The following is a 19894-nucleotide window of genomic DNA, read 5'->3' on the forward strand; positions in this document are numbered from 1 at the left end:
ATGGAGGAAAATTCCAGAGAAGATGAAAGAGGATGGAATCAAGGGTTTAGGTAGATTAGATCTAGCAAATGAAGGATGACCTTATCCTTAGAGATGAAGGGAGTTGGAGAAGATAAAGGCTTTGAGGTACAGAATAGTAAGACGAAGCACCCCATTTCTGATGTCTTTAACCCCAACAAAGTAGGAGAGAAGGTCATTTTCTGAGAGGAGTAGGGATTAGGAAGCAAGTGTGTTTGGGTTTTTTGTGTCTTTTTTATTTTTTTTAGTGAGGCGATTGGGGTTAAGTGACTTGCCCAGGGTCACACAGCTAGTAAGTGTTAAGTGTCTGAGGCCAGCTTTGAACTCAGGTCCTCCTGACTCCAGGGCCGGTGCTCTATCCACTGTGCCACCTAGCTGCCCCCTTGTTTTTTTAAAGTATCACGGTTAGCTAACTAGTTACACACGTCTTTTGAATTCTTTAGTGTGATATAAAGTTGTAGAATAGGACAAAATACTAATAAAGGGGTTTTTTTAAAGATAGCTAGGAAATCATAAGATCAACATTAAAGGGAGCAAAAGTTTAATGTTTGACAAACCTGTAGAAAATAAAATCTTATTTGGTAGATGTATCCAAAAGGTTTAAAAACTGACAAGCAATATAGCAAAAAATTAATTAGATTGTGAACTCCTTTAGGTAGGGGACTGTCTTTTGCCTCCTTTGCCTATCTGGCAGCACTTAGCACACTGCCTGGCACATAGTAGACCCTTAATAAATGTTTATTGACTAAGTGACCTCATTTGCTATTACACAATAAATGCCACCCAGATAGTAGAATTTGATATAAGAAAACAATTAAAATTTAAGAAATGGAATAATACATTTATCCTAATTAAGTTGTATTTTTAACTATTCAAAAAGCACAAATTATTGGAGATGAGGTAGATGGATTGGGTTACGTATAATAGTCTTCTTCATATTTCTGGATTTATCTTTTGGCTATAAACCTAGCTCTGAAGGTGGGAGAGATGGGAAGGGGAGAGAACATTTACTAAGTGCCTATAATATGCTGAGCTCCTAACAGATATTTCATTTGATTCTCATAGCAATCGTAGGAGATATGAGTTTTTATTACCTTCATTTTACAGTTGAGTAAACTGAGGCAGAAAGAGGTTAAATGACTTGTCCAGGATCACAAAAGCAGGAGTCTAATTCTAGTTTTAAATTCAGGTTTTCTAGTCTCCAAGTCCAGTGTTCCATCTACCATACTAAATAGCCACTAGTATATACCCCTCTCTGTGTCATTACCTTACTTTAAATGTCTCTTTGTACCCCATTCTTGGGTTTCATTTTGTTTTGGTTTTGGTTCAGGTGACAATCTTCCAAATATTAAAGCTCTGTTTGGATTGAGAGATTTTATCTCCTCCTCTACACTTTTCTGTGTGATGGTTTTCTACCTATCTTGGAAGTTGGAAAATGATTTCTCATGATTGTGCATGATGTCTTTCACCTGGCTTAGCAATATAAGATGGCAGCTGGGCTACTGTTCTTTGGTAAGGTTGATCTTCAGATCCGTGATATTATGAGGCAGCTAGGTAGCACGGTGGATAGAGTCTTGGGCCTGGAGTCAGGAAAAACCTGAGTTCAAATCTGGCTTCAAGTCAGACACTAGCCTGGGCAAGTCACTTCACCTCTGCCTCAATTTCCCCTTGTGTAAAATAGGGATAATAATAGTACCCACATCCCAGGGTTGTTGGGAGGATCAACTGAGATAATAATGGCAAAGTGCTTGGTGTGGTGCCTATCACATAGTAAGCTATATAAATGGTAATTATTAGCTGTATTCCCTAGTGTAGGCTGGGCAGCCACATTCTGCAGCATTTTAATTTTTTTCCTAGGCTGAGGGTGGATAGGGTTGCTTCTTCATTATTCTAGAGTTTTATGATATCTTAAGATTTTCACCAAAGTACAGTTTGCCACTTACTAAACTAGTATGTTTAGGATTACTGAATGAGATATATTTTTCATTGATCACTCTGGCGGTTTATAAATACTCCTTTCTTTGCTGTTTTCAAGTATTGTGTATTTCTCAGGAAGCAAAATCTTTGTATCCAGACATTTTCATGCATTCTGTGTTTGATTCTGATCCATCAGTGAGGTGCCACTTGTCAATGAGGGTAGGTTCTTCTTCTCATAAATCAGGGGTAAATCCTTCTCCACATCCATTATCTATCAGAGAAATTAATACCTTATAGCATACATCTGGACATTGCAATCAATGTACAGTTCTTTATTTCTGTTAGTTCAATTAGTTCCAATATTGGGAGAAGAGAGACAGAAGGGATAGAGAGCTGGCCAACAAGGTGTGAGTTCAAATCCTGCCCCAGACAGACTGGTTGTGTGACCCTAAGGAAGTCACTTACCCTCTCAATGCCCTGGACAATTTTTTAAGATTATAAACTGCAGAGGGCAGCTAGATGGCACAGTGGATAAAACACCGGCCCTGGATTCAGGAGGACCTGAGTTCAAATCTGGCCTCAGACACTTGACACTAGCTGTGTGACCTTGGCCAAGTCACTTAACCCTCATTACCCCACCCTACCCCCCCAAAAAAGATTATAAACTGCAGAGAAGGTACAATCACACATTGGTAGAGAGGACCTTCTCCCCTTAGAATTCCCTATGTATGAAATCACAAATTCGACTATAAAATGGAAATAATAATAGTACTAACCTCCCAGGATTTTTGTGAGGATCAAGTTGCAAAGCACTCAGCACAATACCTGGCATACGATAGACACCATATAAATGCTTATTTCCTATTTATCATATATCTATCCATAATCTATGTGTTGTTTCCTATCTCTTGTCAGGTTTTGTGCTGTAGAATTTATGTACCATATGGATTTTGCTATTTACATATCAACATTTGTATGTTTTCTGGAGTGTAACAGACATACTTCTGTTTCTTCTTTCCTTTTGTCACAGCTGAGTGCTACCCACTGTAGCACCTCATACATTTTATGTAGGGTATGTGGACACCTGCCTATTCTCTGGGCTGGCTTGATCACCTGTGTGGTAAAAAGTTTTAACAGTCGGTTAGATAATGGAGAGACACCATTTTTTTTTTTAGGACCACCCTTTCGGGGAGGAGACCAATGGCATGAGCTACGCACGCCAGTCCGCCTGCTGCACATGTCAGACTGCCTGCTAGCACTCCACTTCCGGGTTCAAGCTTAAAAGGCAAGGAGAGAACAGAAGTGGGGCCTTTTTTCCTGCTCCGCTGGTCTCCTGGCTGCGCTGCACAGACAGACGCTGACTGGAGTTTGACTCGGCCCGGCTCTTGGTTAACAGCACGCGCTTGACTCGGTCTCTCTCCCCAAAGGTGGCCTTGAGTTTTGGTGAGTTTTATACAGAATATAGACTAAGCCTAGATTTAAGACGATTTGTATTGTATTTCTATTTTCCTATCCTTCTAATCAACATCACCTTGTGACTACCATACAATAAAAGCTCTAACTAGAAAACCAGAAGCTTCTTCCATTTACTAGTCTGGGAGATAAATTAAGGGAAAGGTTAAGTAGGGGAGATTTATGATCTAATATCCAATTTTAATCTCACACCTGTTCTCACTCATACACAAGGCCGTATTTTCATTACATTCCCACAAAAAGATATGGCTACCTCCCTTGCCTTTACTTTCTCTTACCTTCTGCCCTCTTCACTGTTGCTCCACTCTTGTCTTTCCTGACCCCCCCACCCCGACCTTTCTTAAGAAAAAGCTGTGTGCATCACATAGGCCATCCCCATTCCCTACCTCCACTTAGTAAACTATTTGGCTTGAAGTTGTGTTATGCTAAGTCCCTTAGTTTCTGACATTCTGAGTATGCCAACTAATCTTTACCTTCTAGCTTGTTATAATTTTTCTGTTGTGTCTTCACATATAACTTATTATCAGCAAAAAACAGCCTTCCAATTCACACAAAGCTTAAAATTTCTTTCAAGACAGAATCAGAAAATCTTATGTATGGATTGGGTCTTTGATCATGGAAACATTTTTCTGATTTATTATTAATATTTAGCAAATTGTGTGTTTGTATATGTGTACATGCACATGCATGTACGCATAAACTTATACATACAATGCCTACTATGTGTTAGGCATTGTGCTAAGCACTTTGCAAATATTATTTCATTTTACCCTCACCAATAGCCTGAGAGGTAGGTGCTGTTATTATCCCCATTTTATAGTTCTCCTCCCAGCCCCTTCCATCCTCCATCATTGGACAGTTACAAGCTTTTGAGCTATGAAAGGCTTTCAAGATCTGGGTCCCCATCAACATAGGGAGAAGTGTCCTTGAGCCACAGTGATTGATGGTGACATTTGCATTGAGAGCTGAGAGACACGCTAAGAGAAATTTAGAACTCTATAAAAGCACCAACCCTGGGAGCCCAGCAGAGAGCTTCACCCAAAGATGAGAGAGTATCCAAAAAGAGGAGTCATCAACAATGTCAAGTGTTGCAGAGAGGTCAGTAAGGATAAGGCCCGAGAAAAGATCACTAGATTTGCAATAAAAAGAAAATGGGGGCAGCTAGGTGGCGCAGTGGATAGAGCACCGGCCCTGGAGTCAGGAGTACCTGAGTTCAAATCCGGCCTCAGACACTTAACACACACTTACTAGCTGTGTGACCCTGGGCAAGTCACTTAACCCCAATTGCCTCACTAAAAAAAAAAAAAAAAAAAAAAGGAAAAGGAAAAAAAAAAAAAGAAAGAAAATGAATGGCTTTGGAAATAGTATTACTAGGGCTTAAATGAGCCTGAGGTAAGAATGAAAGAAAGGAATGCAGATAACCTTTTCCTAGGATTTTTGGCTGTGAAAGGGAGAACTATAGGGTGATGCTTTGAGATTATGGTATAGTCAAGTGGAGGTTTTCTTAGTCTTGGGTGACATCTGGGTATGTTTATTGGCAGTAGGAAAGGAAAGGAGGCAGTAAATAAAGAGGTTGAAAATTAGGGAGAGAAGATTGAAGGAACGAGTGTGCAGGGAAGATGAGTGGATAAGACTGAGGGAATAAGTGGATGGATCCACCTTAGCAAGAAAAAGTGCCATTTCCTTTTATCAGAGATAGAAGAAGAGAATGAGAGATGGTGCTGAAATTTGAAATGTGGAACTGGGGAGCAGAAGAAAAAGTTCAGGAAGGATGGGCTCAGTTTTTTTATAGTGAAGTACAAAGCAGGGTCTTCATCAGAGACAGACAGAGACAGAGACAGAGTGAGATTTGGGAAAAGATGCAACTGGAAGAGGATTGCAGAATCAATCAGGAAGAGTAAAAGGATTGGCTTATAACAGTGAGGATCCAGTTGAGATTTCCTCTGTTTGCTGAAAATTACAAGGACTAGCTAGGCTGGTTAAAAGAAGCTGAAAAGGGGGCAGCTAGGTGGTACAGTGGATAGAGCACCGGCTCTGGAGTCAGGAGGACCTGAGTTCAAATCCAGCCTCAGACATTTGACATTTACTAGTTATGTGACCTTGAGCAAGTCACTTAACCCTCATTGCCCAACCAAAAAAAAATTTTTTTAAAAGAAGCTGAAAATCATAGTTTGGTTTCTCTGCAATTAATTTAATCTTTGCTATTTTAAATGTGAGAGTCTTGTCTAAGCTCAATATGAATCAACAGTTTATGAGTAACAATTCTCTTCCCCCTTCAAATCACTGTTTACAAGACTACCAGAAAAATCTTGAACCCAAGTCCGTTGTCTTTCCAATACACTAACTTGGCCATTGCTCAGGCTATTTCCTTTGACTAAAAATTTATCCTGTTGAATCTGAATTTTGATTGTTGAATTTGTGATCATCTTCTAAAGCCCAACTCAAATGATACCTCTTCCTGGAAGCCTTCCCTGGTTCACCTAAAAGGAAATGACTTTGTTTTTTTTAGCATAGATCCTACATAAGAGACCTAAAGTTCCCACCTCTCTTATACACTGACCATGAATTACTTTCCATCATATTTATTTGTGTATGTACTTTGTGTACTTTCCATCATATTTATTTGTGTATGTTTTATCTACCCTGTACCTAGCGCGGTACAATAAATGAAGAAGATATTTCATAAATGTTTGTAGAATTAAACTGAATTTAACTGGTAAGGAACTTGACTCATTACTCTTACAAACTGATTACTACCACTGGGGGGAAAAGAAACAATTGCCTGCCCTGCTCCTTATACAATGTATAGTACTTCTCCAAAGATTATAGTTAGAGGCCATGAACTCCAAAAGTATTTGTTAAATCACTCTTTATGATGATATTGATTTTGATCAGATAATGCCTTTGGGTAAGGATTTTATTATGAAACTCACGGTCATCCTTATAGCATAAAAGAAAATCATTATGATGGAAAATGTCTGCTTATTAAGAAACTGAAAAATTAATCAATAACTATGTCATGAAAAAGAAAAGAATGCATCAGTAGTCATTTTTATATTCTGCTGGATTCTAACTGGAAAGATTAAAACAATACTGGTGGATAAAGTCAGGTCTTTCATGAATGCAGATTGATGGCTCAGTTAATCAATATTTGACTTGCCATTATGTGGCTTAGCTGTTAGTAATTCCTGTTGGTACAGAGCTACAAATTAATATTAATGAGATATTCAATGATATTCACAGCAACACTTATTAACAAGGCATTAATGATTAAGCATTCACTGATTTTATTTTGAAATATTAAGGAATTCTTCTTATCCACATAATGAATAAGGCAAAGAAATAGTAGGATCTGAGTTGGTTGGGACACAGCCCTAAGGATGGGCTATCAGAAACTGTGTGCCACTGACCAGCAGTTTGGAGACATTTATAAGTGATAGATAACTTCTTTATGGATAGTTGGCCCTTGGAGTTATGTTTTATGTGGTTTTTTTTAGCTTATTACTAATCTATTTGCTGCCAAGAAGCAATTACATTAAATTGGAACCTGATAAAGTGTTGTAGTCAAAAGTACTTTGCCTGAAGTTAGGGAACTGGATTTCAAATTCTGGTTCCAATATGTATTAGCTGTATGTCTATGGGTGAGTAATTTAATCTTTTTGAGTCTCAGTTTCCTCATTGTAAAATGGGAATAAAAAATGAAAACTACCTATTATATTAAGTACTTGTTATAAGACACCATTCTATACTATCTAAAGAGCTAAGTTTGGTGTCAGAACTAAATCCAAGTCCTATCTTTTTATTGGCTACATGGCCCTGGATAAATCACTTAATCCCTCAGTGCCATAAGCAACTCTTTAAGACTAAAAATTATTCTTTTTTCTATTTAATCTTTATTTTTTTAAATTTATTTTCAATTCAAGGATCGAAACAAGCATTTCCATGACATAGTACAATAAAAAAGATGAAACAGAAAATCTACCACATACAACTTGCTAATCCATTCAAATATACAACAGTTATCATGCACAATTCTTTTTTCCCCTTTTTTCCTCACCCCCTCCCCCCCGCCCCAGCCCTAGAAATGGCTACCATTAGACACAAATATACATATGTGTATATATAGATACAGAGATATATATATATATATATATATATATATAATTATTCTTTACATACTTCTATTTATAAGTTCTTTCTCTAGATACAGATGGTGTCTTTCTTCATATGTCCTTTATTTTAATGACTTAGTCACTCAAAGTCATTCTTAAAACAATATTGCTGTTACTGTGTAGTGTTTTCTTGGTTGTGCTCACTTTGCTCTTCATAATTTTATGCAACTTTTTCATGCCTTTCTAAGATCGTTGAGTTCATCATTTTTCATAGCACAGTAGTATTCCATCACAACCATACATCATGACCCTTTCAGCCATTTCCCCAATTGATGGGCATCCCTACAGTTTCCAGTTCCTTGCCACCACAAAAACTATATATTACAAACTGTTGATGAGCTTACATTGGTAGATAAAATTTCCTTAAGGAGAATTCCCTATAGTAATTAAATTACTGGTCCAATATCAAGGATGACTTTCCTCACAAGATTATTGTGCTAAATAAGATATGCAAATATATGTAGATATGATAAATAAGATAAGTCAAGTCAAGACAGTCACTTCTGTGGCAACACCCCCCAGATCACAGGTCCTGTTTCCAGCCCAGCCCCCACAACTAACATCCTAGAAACTGCTTTTGTGAGAGCTACATCCTCTGTGTCCTCCATAGCTACTTAAACCTGAAAAAGAAAGTTAGCACAGCCAAAGTCCTTGACACTGTCAAGTGCTTCTACATGAGAAATAAAAATGATTATCAGTAGAAATGATGGGGGTTTTTTTGTTTTTGTTTTTACAGGGCAATGAGGGTTAAGTGACTTGCCCAGGGTCACACAGCTAGTAAATGTCAGGTGTCTGAATCCGGATTTGAACTCAGGTCCTCCCGAATCCAGGGCCAGTGCTCTATCCACTGTGCCACCTAGCTGCCTTGGAAATGATGTTTTAAAAAGTTGCATGACCACCTGCTTTGCTGCTATACCCTAAGGCCTATAGGACCTTCCCATTTGACTTTTAGCTGAAAAGTATTATGTAAGTTATTACTCCCCCATCCCCCATTAGAATATGAGCTCCTTGAGGACAGAGACAGTTTTGGTTTTCTGTGTATCCTTATCACTTAACACAGTGCTATGTACATAGTAAAATCTCAATAAATGCTATTTTACTCATTCATTCATTTTGGACTAACAACTAAAGAAGAGTTCAAACTTATATTAATTAGTGATAGAAATGGTAGAAAAAACTGCATTTGTAAAAACATCATTTGGTGAATTTGAGAAGTACGTAGCCACTTTGGGCAATGAGGTCCATTCCCTTGCATTACATACTAACAGAGGTCCTACTAAATTTAACATATACGATACACCTGGCCAAGGGAAATTTGGTGCTCTGAGAAATGATTATTACATTTAAGTTCAATGTGACATTACAATGTTTGAAGTAATACTTACAAGAATGCACCTGACATAGAGATATAGTATGAATGTATGACAACATCCCTATAGTGCCATGAGGAAGCAAGGTGGATAATGACAGAAAATCAAGGAGAAATTGTCTTCCATAGGAAGAAGAATTTCCAGAGCATTTCAGCCCAAAGTAACTACAACATTGAGAAGCTTTTCCTCTGGATTGCTAGAAAACTCACTAGGGACTCAATTTACAATTTGTTTTCATACCTGATCTTGCACCTCAAGGACCAAGCACTGACCACACAGTATGAGCAGAATATACAGATTACTCAGACAACTGCGCTCTCTAAAGCTGAAGTCCAGTGTGTGAAGCCTAGTTATATAGGTAGCTAACTGTTCTGTAATATTAGTAGTTTAGCATATTTTTACTTTATTATATAGCTGAGGAGAACATTTGCTTCATCTCTTGGATGATGAAGCTGAATGGGCTTTGGAGAGAATATGACAGTTTAAAATATATATTAATTCATATTTTGAACCTGCATATTTAACTGTTTCAGACCATAATTACATTCTCCTTGCATCCCAAATATGAGACTTCCACAGTTTCAACACTCGACATTTAGCCAAAAAAAAAAAAAAATGAGGGAAACACTACTATTAAGGAAAGGAGTTGAAAGAAGTTGAAAATTGCTAGAAACCCATGCTAAATCCCAGAGTTACTTGACAAAAACAATGTGTAATTGCTTTCTAGTTTGCCTTATACACTGAGAATATTTAATTCATTTATTACTTATTTTCCATTATTTATCCAGTATTCCATAATGCACTCATAGAGAGGTTCATATTTTACTTCATGAGCAACCAGACCTTGTAGATCTAGACAATATTGAAAACTGTATGACAACCTCCTCAAATCATTCTATAACTCTCCTTTTCCAAATTCTTAAGCGTTTTTATGTGCAATTTTTTTTAAGTTTTACCTTTTTAAGTTACTTTTATTGATACCTCTTGTTTGTATATCATATTCATTTCCAAATAAATCTCTCCCCTAAATAGGTATTCTTTGTAATAAAAAATTTAAAAGAACTATAAAAAAAGCAATGTCACAAAACCCACCAAAACACAGATTGCCTGACATGATATGTAATATTCCATACTCATCGTACCCCATTTCTACAAAAAAGGAAGGCTTGTGAATTTTTCAACTCTTTTCCCGGGCCAAATTTGGTCATTATAATTAAAGTGTTCAGTTTCATTTTTTTGTTTCTTTTGTTTACATGGAGTATATTTTTTTGTTCTGTCCATTTTGTTTAAATTAATATAAATCTTCCTCTGTTTCTCTGAATTCTTCATAGTCATCATTTCTGATAATAAAGAAATACTCTATGACTTCAATGTCTCTCTGTCACCTTCAGGATAAAATATATATTCTTCTGTTTGGCTTTTAAAGTCCTTCCTAACCTGGCCTTCCTCCTATTCCAGTCTTCTCATATTTCACTCCCCTCCATGGACTTTAATATCTATCTACTGACACTTCATCTCCCGACTCCTAGCATTTTCATAGTCTGTCCCTCGTGTCTGGAACTTTCTTCTTCTTCTCAGTCTCCCAGCTTCTCTGGCTTCCTTCAAGTCTCGGCTAAAGTCTCACCTTATCTGGTTCTTCACAGATTCTTTCCTATAGGTGCCCAAAGAGTTGCAGAAGGATGATAACTAGATATTGACCTAGATAAAACAAAATGTGCAATATGAAAATTGTCCACTAGGTATGATGCACTTCACTTAGATAACTTGAAAACAAAAAATGTGGTGGATTCTCTTTCATGCTCTCCAGCAAGATAACAGCACAGGCACAGAATAGGCCAGAATAGTTGGCTGTCCAACTTAGTTTCAACCACATTCACAGAATATCAGTTGAGATGAAGGTAGACATAGTTGTCTTCTTAATTCTACCCATAATGATATAAACAATCACAATGTTCACACTAGCAGATTCCAGAGAAAGATGACATTATTTAAGTATCATTCTGCCCCCCCCCAGAAAAGCTGACTTAAAAGAATTTTTGCGATACTTGTCCTACGTATAATTTATCTTTCCTGAGATGCAAATATTGCAAGTTATATTTCTGATTGGAGGCAGCATATTCTGCACAAAGACCCCAAGAAGGCCACATAATAAGAATCATGAACAATAATCGATAGACAGTCTAATAGATTGTATCTCATGAAACCACAAACAGAAGACAAAGGGGCCAAAAACCTAATAAGCCATCAATTTCACTTCAAAAACTGTGGATTATGCAGCTATCATAAGTAAGGCACTCTGCCAGATACTGAGGATACAAAAATAGGTAAGATGAATTCCCTGTTCTCTAGTTGCTTGTCATCTACAAGGAGAAAGAACAAGTTAATGAATAATTATGATACAAAAGAGAGTCAGATAAGTGAAAAGGAGAGACCCAGATAAAGTGCTATGATATATTTGAGGAGGAAGAGATTGCTTTTGACTGGGAGATCAGATGTTGTCTAAGTTAGATCTAGCTCAAAGGGAGGAAGGAAATGCATTTTAGGCATGAGGGGTGGAGTCCATCAGTTAGTAAACATTTTTTAAGTAGCTATGGTGTGCTAGACCCTGTGTTAAGTGCTGGGATGGAGTGAACAAATGCATGAAGATGGAAAAGAGAAAACAAGGAGATCAGGGTATGGAAAATGAAATTCCACCGGGAGGCAAAGTAGTATGAGATGAGCCTCCGTAGGCACATTGGAAGTATATTGTGCACTTATTAAACATCCATTTTCAATGCATTGTGATAGGCCTTATGAGAAGTACAAAGATGAAATAAAATTATCTCTGACTTTATAAAGCATATTGTCTAATATGTAAATATGCTATTTACATAATTAATTATAATATTAAATAATGCATGATCAACACAAACACACACTAAAGGCTAAAAACCAGTTGTTATACAAAGTTTAAAGGAGAAAAGCTATTTACTGATAGAAAAAAATCAAGGAAGTTGTGCAGGTAATGGTATTTGAGTTAGATCAGAAATTATATTGAATTTCAGCAGAAGAGCATTCCAGGAATGGGGAATGAGATGAATAATGATACAGAGGCTGAAAAGCATGATATGTTAATGATGCCTGGCAATTTTTGAGGGCCCTGAATGCCAGATTAAAGAGCTTTAACTTCATTCTCTGGGGATTAGGTACAATTTGAAGGCTTTTGAACCAAGGCAGGAAATTTTCAGATAAAAGTATAAAAGATTAATTTTGGAGTGATACAAAGGAGGGATTGAGAGGAGATAGAATGGGAAGTATCCCAGATCTATAGCTCTAGTTCTGACCTTTCTTCTGATCTCTGCATTGAGAATGAGCTGATTTACTCATGATCAATGTATTCAAAAAGTTCTAAAAATATGAGGGTCATTTAAAACCGTTACATTGCTTGAATGTAACTGGTTGCCTGGATTATAGTTATCAGGTGGCTTCCTTTTACTGAACCAGGCAAAACACAGGGTGGCAATGAAGGTGGGTCCACAAATCTTATATACTTCTTAAATTAGTGAGCCCACTAAATTGGTAGGTATAACAGTGAGGCAGAATGATACAGTGGATTAAAAGAATCTGAATTCAAATCTTACCTCTGACACTTATGACCCAAATGACATTGGATAAACCCCTTAAAATCCCTGGGCCTCAGTTTTCCTCATCTGTAAATGAGGGGTTTGGATTTAAGGGGCTCTGAGAAACTGTCAAGTGGTCAATCTAGGACCCTAAAATCATGTCAATAAACCAAATGGGTAAATTGAAGGATGTGAGAAATCCCATTTAAAAATTTCTGGGACTCAGAGTTGGAGAAGTATCAAAGGTCTTTATTTACAAATGGGCCAGCTCCCTAATGGAAATGGCTAGACATGGGCCTCAGGAGCCCTTTAATCTCTTAATCCGGCTGGCCCCTCCCTTCTTCCTCAATTACAATCTGCAGGCCAAGACACTGGTGCCAAACGCTAGCCAATCGGAATGTAGTATAGTCAAAGGGGCAGCCCTCTAAACTCCTCCCCAACGTGACCCTTCTCCCAGCTGAAATTCATCTCCCAGATATTAATTGTTCCCCAGACAACTTCAATCAGCTTTTGAGGGGGGCCTATAGTTTCCCACAAACTAGTATAAAACGACCATTGTTCATTACGATTCTGGGTATAATTATCACACCAAGAAAATGGCAATGCTTCTGACAGAAGGATGAGTGAGTAGTGTTGTGAAGTACATGATGTTAGCTTTAACTCATGGTTAGTTTTAAGTTCCAATGGTACATCTCAGGGAAGATGGCATATATGAAGCTTGAGATAAGGGTCTATAGCTTGGGAGAATAGAAAGCTAGGAGGAGGAGTGATGAGAGAAAGAAACAGAGAGACAGAAAGATGAACTATAGCTCTTTACCACCAGGAAAGTGGCATGGGAAAGATGTGACAGCTGACAGCCTAGGGATAGGACACCATAACCATAAGAATAATGAGTCACTTACACTATTGACCATGTGCCCTTCTAAAGTCTTCTTTTCTTTTTTTTTCTATTCTTTTTTTTTTTTTGCTTGAAAGATTTTATTGCAAGACAAGGGTGGGCCGAGCCCTCACTGTTTACCATTGTTGTTGATGGGGAGATCATTGTGTTGGGGTGAGGCCAGGAAGGCCTTGAGCTTGGGCAGGGAAGAGAGCCAAGCTACATAGGCAGACAGTAAGGGGAAGGCATCCAGGCAGCTGGGGCCAGTATCTGATAAATCAATAGCAAGTCCAGCAGGTTGTAATCCACAAAAGAGATCTGGTCCCCCACAGGAAATGCCTTGCCTCCCTGGTTCTGGCTGAGCAGGGTCTCAAAAGGCTTCAGCTGGATCCTTCATGTACTGCTCCTTGCCCTCCTCATAATTCTGGTAGATGAGGCAAGCATAAAGCCCCCCCCCCCTTTTTTTTTAAGGCTCTGTGGCCAAGGAAGCAACTGAGTAGAGTGACAATGTTTGAGGAGAAATTTTCCCTTTCCAGTGATAATAATGCCATAATGCCAAGTAACCCAGGCCAGCATTCCAATTTGTGGAAGGTCAGATAGGTCTCTTGTTGGTAATAATTCCAGAAAACCTTTGATAGGAAATCACTTGTCAATATTAAAACCACGTATGAAGTGCCTAATATGGTACCATGCTAGGCAAAAATCTGTGATGATGAATTTTAATATAGAGATAGGTTTTTCAAAGTATTTTAATTAATGTACCTTATTTCATATATAACACAAACTTCAACCTTTCACAGTATATAAAATTTATTTATGGACTCTGTACTAATGTCAGTACTTTATTTGATTTTTTAAAAGCAAATAGGATGTGAAAATATCATATGGCTAATTTATTTTAAAGAATTCTGTATGTAAGTGGATGTTTCCAAAGAAATCGCTGTCAATTTAGTAGGCAATTTCCCTAAAAATAGAAAGCAAAAAGCAATTAATTGTTGAAATTACCATATCCTTCCAAAAGGTTAAGAGGTAATTTAAAATAAGTACCTATAAGAACATTAATTGAGTTACAATGTTCCCCTTACAGGCAATAATATTAATGATTCAGTAATTAGATTTTTTTTCCCATTAGGAGGAACAGGAAATGAAAATATCGGGAAAAACATACTTAATGATATTTCATTTTTTTCAGCAAGGTGGATAATGAGACTTTCACATTGCTTATGATATATACTTTATTTTGTCCACACTTGTGAATTCAATGGCACAGGGAACTCCTAGGAAAGAAATGTTCTCTACCAATGCAGATAGGCAACTGTTTTTTACAACATATTCTTAGATAATTGGCTGAGGCACTGAGTGGCTAAGTGACTTACCCACAGTCACACCACCAATGTGTGTCAGAGGTGGGGCTTGAAGCCAGGTCTTCCTGATTCCTACCTAGGTCAACTCTACCTCCTCTGTTATGCATTCTCTATATGTGAATGCCTTTTAATAATATTCATTCTTATCAATTCAGTGAAACTTATAAAATATCATAATAAGCTATAGTTAACTCTAAATTAGGGTTAGAAACACTGGGTTAGATTTAGGATAGATTATGTAGTTGTCCATGTATGGGTACAACCAGTATAGGTAATTCAGGCCAAATTGAAAAGTTTGTCTTCAACTCTCTCCCTCTTCTTCTTGCTACTTCCCTTAGCTTCATTCGAAGCTTTCTTTCCCAGTCTACAATTCAAGAATCCAGTACTCAAGGATTACTCCCCTTAGCTATCCAGAACTTGCTATTGCAATTTCCATATGTATCTTTGCCCTTCCCCAAAGCTTCCTCATCAAAACAATGACTTCTTAAGTGTCTCTTTGTGCAAGTCCCTGAATAGTGATTAAAGTCAACCTGATAAATTAATTTATACTAAAGCAATAGCAGTTTTATATATTACTTCTCTGTGATGTTTTCCATTATATAGCAGGTTTGGAAAAGCAGTAACAAACTTAAAAATTATGTATTTAGGCACTTTACCTATAAGTCTAGGAGCTAAAATACTAAATTAACTTGGGGACTTTTAAAGGATGGGGGCATAGGTCCAAAGGATATGTTCACCTTGGGTGTATAAACATAGGAGCAGAATGACATCAAAACAGGCTTCCATTTCATTTATGCTTTTAAGATAAAATAGAATTCAAAATAAGAATGCAAATCAGTAACAATAAATCTTCACTTTGAATTTTTTTTAAAAAGATAAGAATATAGAACAGTTTAAAGGTACACATATCTAAGTACAGACTAGCACTTCTTTGACCATATTTCAACTTTTAATCACTGCTTATCTCTAGTTTTCTCTACCAGGATAAAATAGAAAATTTTTACTCTCCTAAATTTTTCATTAGATTCAGAATCCTTCCAGAGTAAATGCACTGCTATCACTGCCCTGGGCTTCAAAATATCTTGGCTTCACATCAAATCTTTTTAGTTTTGCAGACCTTTCTGATTAGTCAGTTGCACCTGCTTGGGGGCCTTGTAAAGCTTCAGGCATTGTCAAAACCTCTTAAATATCTCTTTATCTTATCAGAGAGAAAGGACTGGACTCCTGCTGTCAGTTCCAATTTCTCCTATAAATGGCTACAGGGGGAATTTAACCTTTTGCTCCATGGCATTTTCTGTTTGGTAGCTTAGACCTCAAATTACCTCTTCAGTCTTGCCAACTTTCTATACAACCTTGCAGGGAGAGACGGAGGGAGAGACGGAGGGAGAGACGGAGGGAGAGACGGAGGGAGAGACGGAGGGAGAGACGGAGGGAGAGACGGAGGGAGAGACGGAGGGAGAGACGGAGGGAGAGACGGAGGGAGAGACGGAAGAAAGGGAAACAGGAAATGTCTTGTGCCAGGCACTATAAGTGCTTTACAATTATTATCTTATTTCATCCTCACAACAACCCTGGGAGGTGGTAGGTACTATTATTATTCTCATTTTACAAAGGAGGAAACTGAAGGAAACAGAGGTTAAGTGATTTGTCCAGGGTCACACAGATAGCAAACATCTGAGACTGGATTTGAATTCAAGTCTGACTTGAACCCAGGCACAATTCTCTATCCATAGCAATACCTAGCAGCCTGTGAAAGAAACTTAAGCCTATGGGGTCACTGGATAGCATGATAATCTCTGTCCAAATTTACCCTTAGAAAAATATAATTCAAATGTTTACTTCATTTCGACACTGGCTACCTAAGCTCCTCCCAGAGGATAATGATAACCTACTTGAACTTAATCCTCACCCATCCTATAACACTCTCCCCATCCCAGAGATTCTGATTCCCCTTCCCCTCTCTACCTGCATGCTGTAGAGACTACTGGTCAGTGGCATTTCCTGATAGCTGTCTTTACAGAAAGCATCAGATGTCAATATCATTGCGATTTTTTTTTTTTGCAGGGAAATGACTTGCTCAGGGTCACACAGCTAGTAAGTGTCAAGTGTCTGAGGCCGGATTTGAACTCAGGTCCTCCTGACTCTAGGGCTGGTGCTTTATCCACTGCACCACCTAGCTGCCCCAGATGTCAGTCTCAATCAAATTGGATCCTACTATTTTGCTCTTGCCTTGCCAGGCCTCAGGTTTGGGTCATTTTCACCAACCACTTCATTTGCTCCTGTTCACATGCTGCTGAAGAAACCTAGAGAAAAATCACCAAACTTTGCTGACTGAATCCTCAAAAAAATGATGTTACATAGTATCAACTGGGGCCTTAGCACAGCAAGGCAATCCTTTTATATCTCCCAAGTCTTTACAAAACTATGCCATTTTGAAGCCCAGAACTATCCAGCTTACCACAATGGCTTTTCCAAATCTTTTCATTCCTTGGCAAACCTTCTGGGGCTCATCTTCTTCTTATTCTCTCTGCTGAGAATATTGCTTCTTGTTTTACAAAACAATTGAGTGTATTCACTAAAAGGCCCCTCTTCTTCCCATTTCTTCATTTCATGTCAGTCAGATGCCTTCTGCCATATCCCCTTTCCCCCCATCTCACATGAAGATGAAGGCCATCTCTTTGCAAAAGCAAACTCTTCTACATATATAGGTTATCACATTTCACCTCATCTTCTCCAGCATATTACTCCCTCTACTATCCCAACTCTTACTAATCTTAGATCTCTCCTTGTCTCTTGGCTGCTTCCCTGCTGCTTACAAATATGCCCATCTCTCCTCCATTTTCAAGAAATCCTCATTTCATCCATCCATCCATCCATGCATCCATTCATGCATCCATCCATCCAACCAACCATCTCCAGTATCTATTGTCCTATATTTCTCCTCCCTTTGGAGGCTAAATTCCTTGAGAAGGCCATCTACAATCTGTGCTTCCACTTCTTATCCTCTCACCCTCTTAGTTTTCTACAGTCTGATTTCTAACCTCATCATATTTCTCCAAAGTTGCTGCTGATCTCTTACTTGCCAAATCCAATAATCCTTTTCTCAATCCTCATCTTTCTTGACTTTTTTGTAGCTTTTGAGACTGGCGACTACCCTCTTCTTTTTGAAACTTCTCTCTAGGATTTCATGAAACTGTTCTTTCCTAGTTCTCTTGCTACTTACCTCCTCCTCAGCCTCCTTTGCTGGATTCTCATCAAGTTCCTTCCTGCTAGCCATGTGTCCCCCCAGGAGAATCTCTACTCCACTCTCTCATCTTCTCCCTCTATGCTATTCACTTGATGATCTCATCACCTTCCATGGATTCAATGATCATTTCTCTGATGATGATTCCCAGGTCTACTTATCTGGCCCCAACCTCTCTCACAAGCATTAGTCTCATATTTCCAATTGCCAATTGGACATCTCAAACTGGAAATTACACAGGCATCTTAAACTCCTCCCAACCCTCCCCTCTTCCTAATTTTATTCCTCTTTCTGTTGAGAAGGCACAACCATCCTCATAGTCACCCAGACTCACAACCTAGATGTCAGCTTTGACTCTTCACTCTCACCCCCATGTATGATCTGTTGGCAAGTCATAACATCTCTCATATATGCCCCCTGCTCTGCACTGATATTTCCATTATTCTAGTGTGAACACTTAACACCTGATGCCTTTATTATTACAATAGCCTTGCTGGTTGGTCTTTTTGACTCAAGTTTCTTTCCAACTCTAGTCCATCCTCCACTCATCTATCAAAATGATCTTTCTGAAGCACAGAACTTATAATTTTATCCACCCCCCCAACTCAATCAATGTCAGTAGCTCCCTATTAATTTTAGTATCATATTTTAAATCCTGTTTGATTTTCAAAACCCTCCATAACCTGACTTTTTCCTAGCTTTCCAGTCTTTTTATACATTGTTCCACCCCAAGTACTCCATGATCCAATGACATTGGCCTCCTGGTTGTTTCTTTCTTCTTCTTCTTCTTTTTTTTTTTTTTGGTGAGGCAATTGGGGTTAAGTGACTTGCCCAGGGTCACACAGCTAGTAAGTGTCAAGCGTCTGAGGCCAGCTTTGAACTCAGTTACTCCTGAATCCAGGGCCAGTGCTCTATCCACTGCACCACCTAGCTGCCCCCTCCTGGTTGTTTCTTGAACAAGGCATACTGTCCCCAGAATCCTTCATTTTCTTTTTTCTGTTGTTGTTTTTAAATAAGTTTTTATTACTATTTTCTGTTTCTTATATCACCATAGATATCCCAAGTATCCCTCTCCCTTCCCTTCCGAGCAAACTATTCCATATAACAAATAGTATTTTTAGAGGATAAAACAATCAGCACAACTGATCAACACACAGAAAAAGTCCAAAAATATGTAAAATGTATTACACCTGTAGACTCTGATCTCCACAAGTAGTAGGGTTAGAAAAGTGTTCTCATATCTCTTCATTTGAGTCCTGTCTGATCTTTTTTTTTTTTTTTTAATGATTTTTTGTTTGTTTGTTTTGCGGGGCAATGGGGTTATGTGACTTGCCCAGGGTCACCCAGCTAGTAAGTGTCAAGTGTCTGAGGCCAGATTTGAACTCAGGTCCTCCTGAATCCAGGGCCCGTGCTTTATCCACTGCGCCACCTAGCTGCCCCCTGTCTGATCTTAATAATTTTGTTATATCTATTTTTTTGTTGGTAAATAGTTGTTCTTTCTATTTAAATTGCTATTGTCTTGTGCTTACATCACTCTACATTAATTCATGTAACTCTTTCCATGTTTCCCTGTATACATAATTTCTTACAGCAGAACAATATTCTATTACATTCATGTACCAGTTGGTTTAGCCACTCCTTCATTGATGGAGGAATCTCCTTTGTTTCCAAACTCCTCTCACATAAAATGTTGCTATAAATATTTTAGAGTATATAGGAACTTTCATCTTATCAATGACTTCCTTGGGGTATAAGTCCAGTAATGGAGTCTCTGTTTCAAAGTTATGGACACTTTATTGCTTTCCAAAATAGTTATACCTTTTTATAGCTCCAGCAAAAATGTATTAGTATGCTTAT

This window comes from Dromiciops gliroides, chromosome 3, assembly GCF_019393635.1.
Source record: "Dromiciops gliroides isolate mDroGli1 chromosome 3, mDroGli1.pri, whole genome shotgun sequence".
NCBI lineage: Eukaryota > Metazoa > Chordata > Mammalia > Microbiotheria > Microbiotheriidae > Dromiciops > Dromiciops gliroides.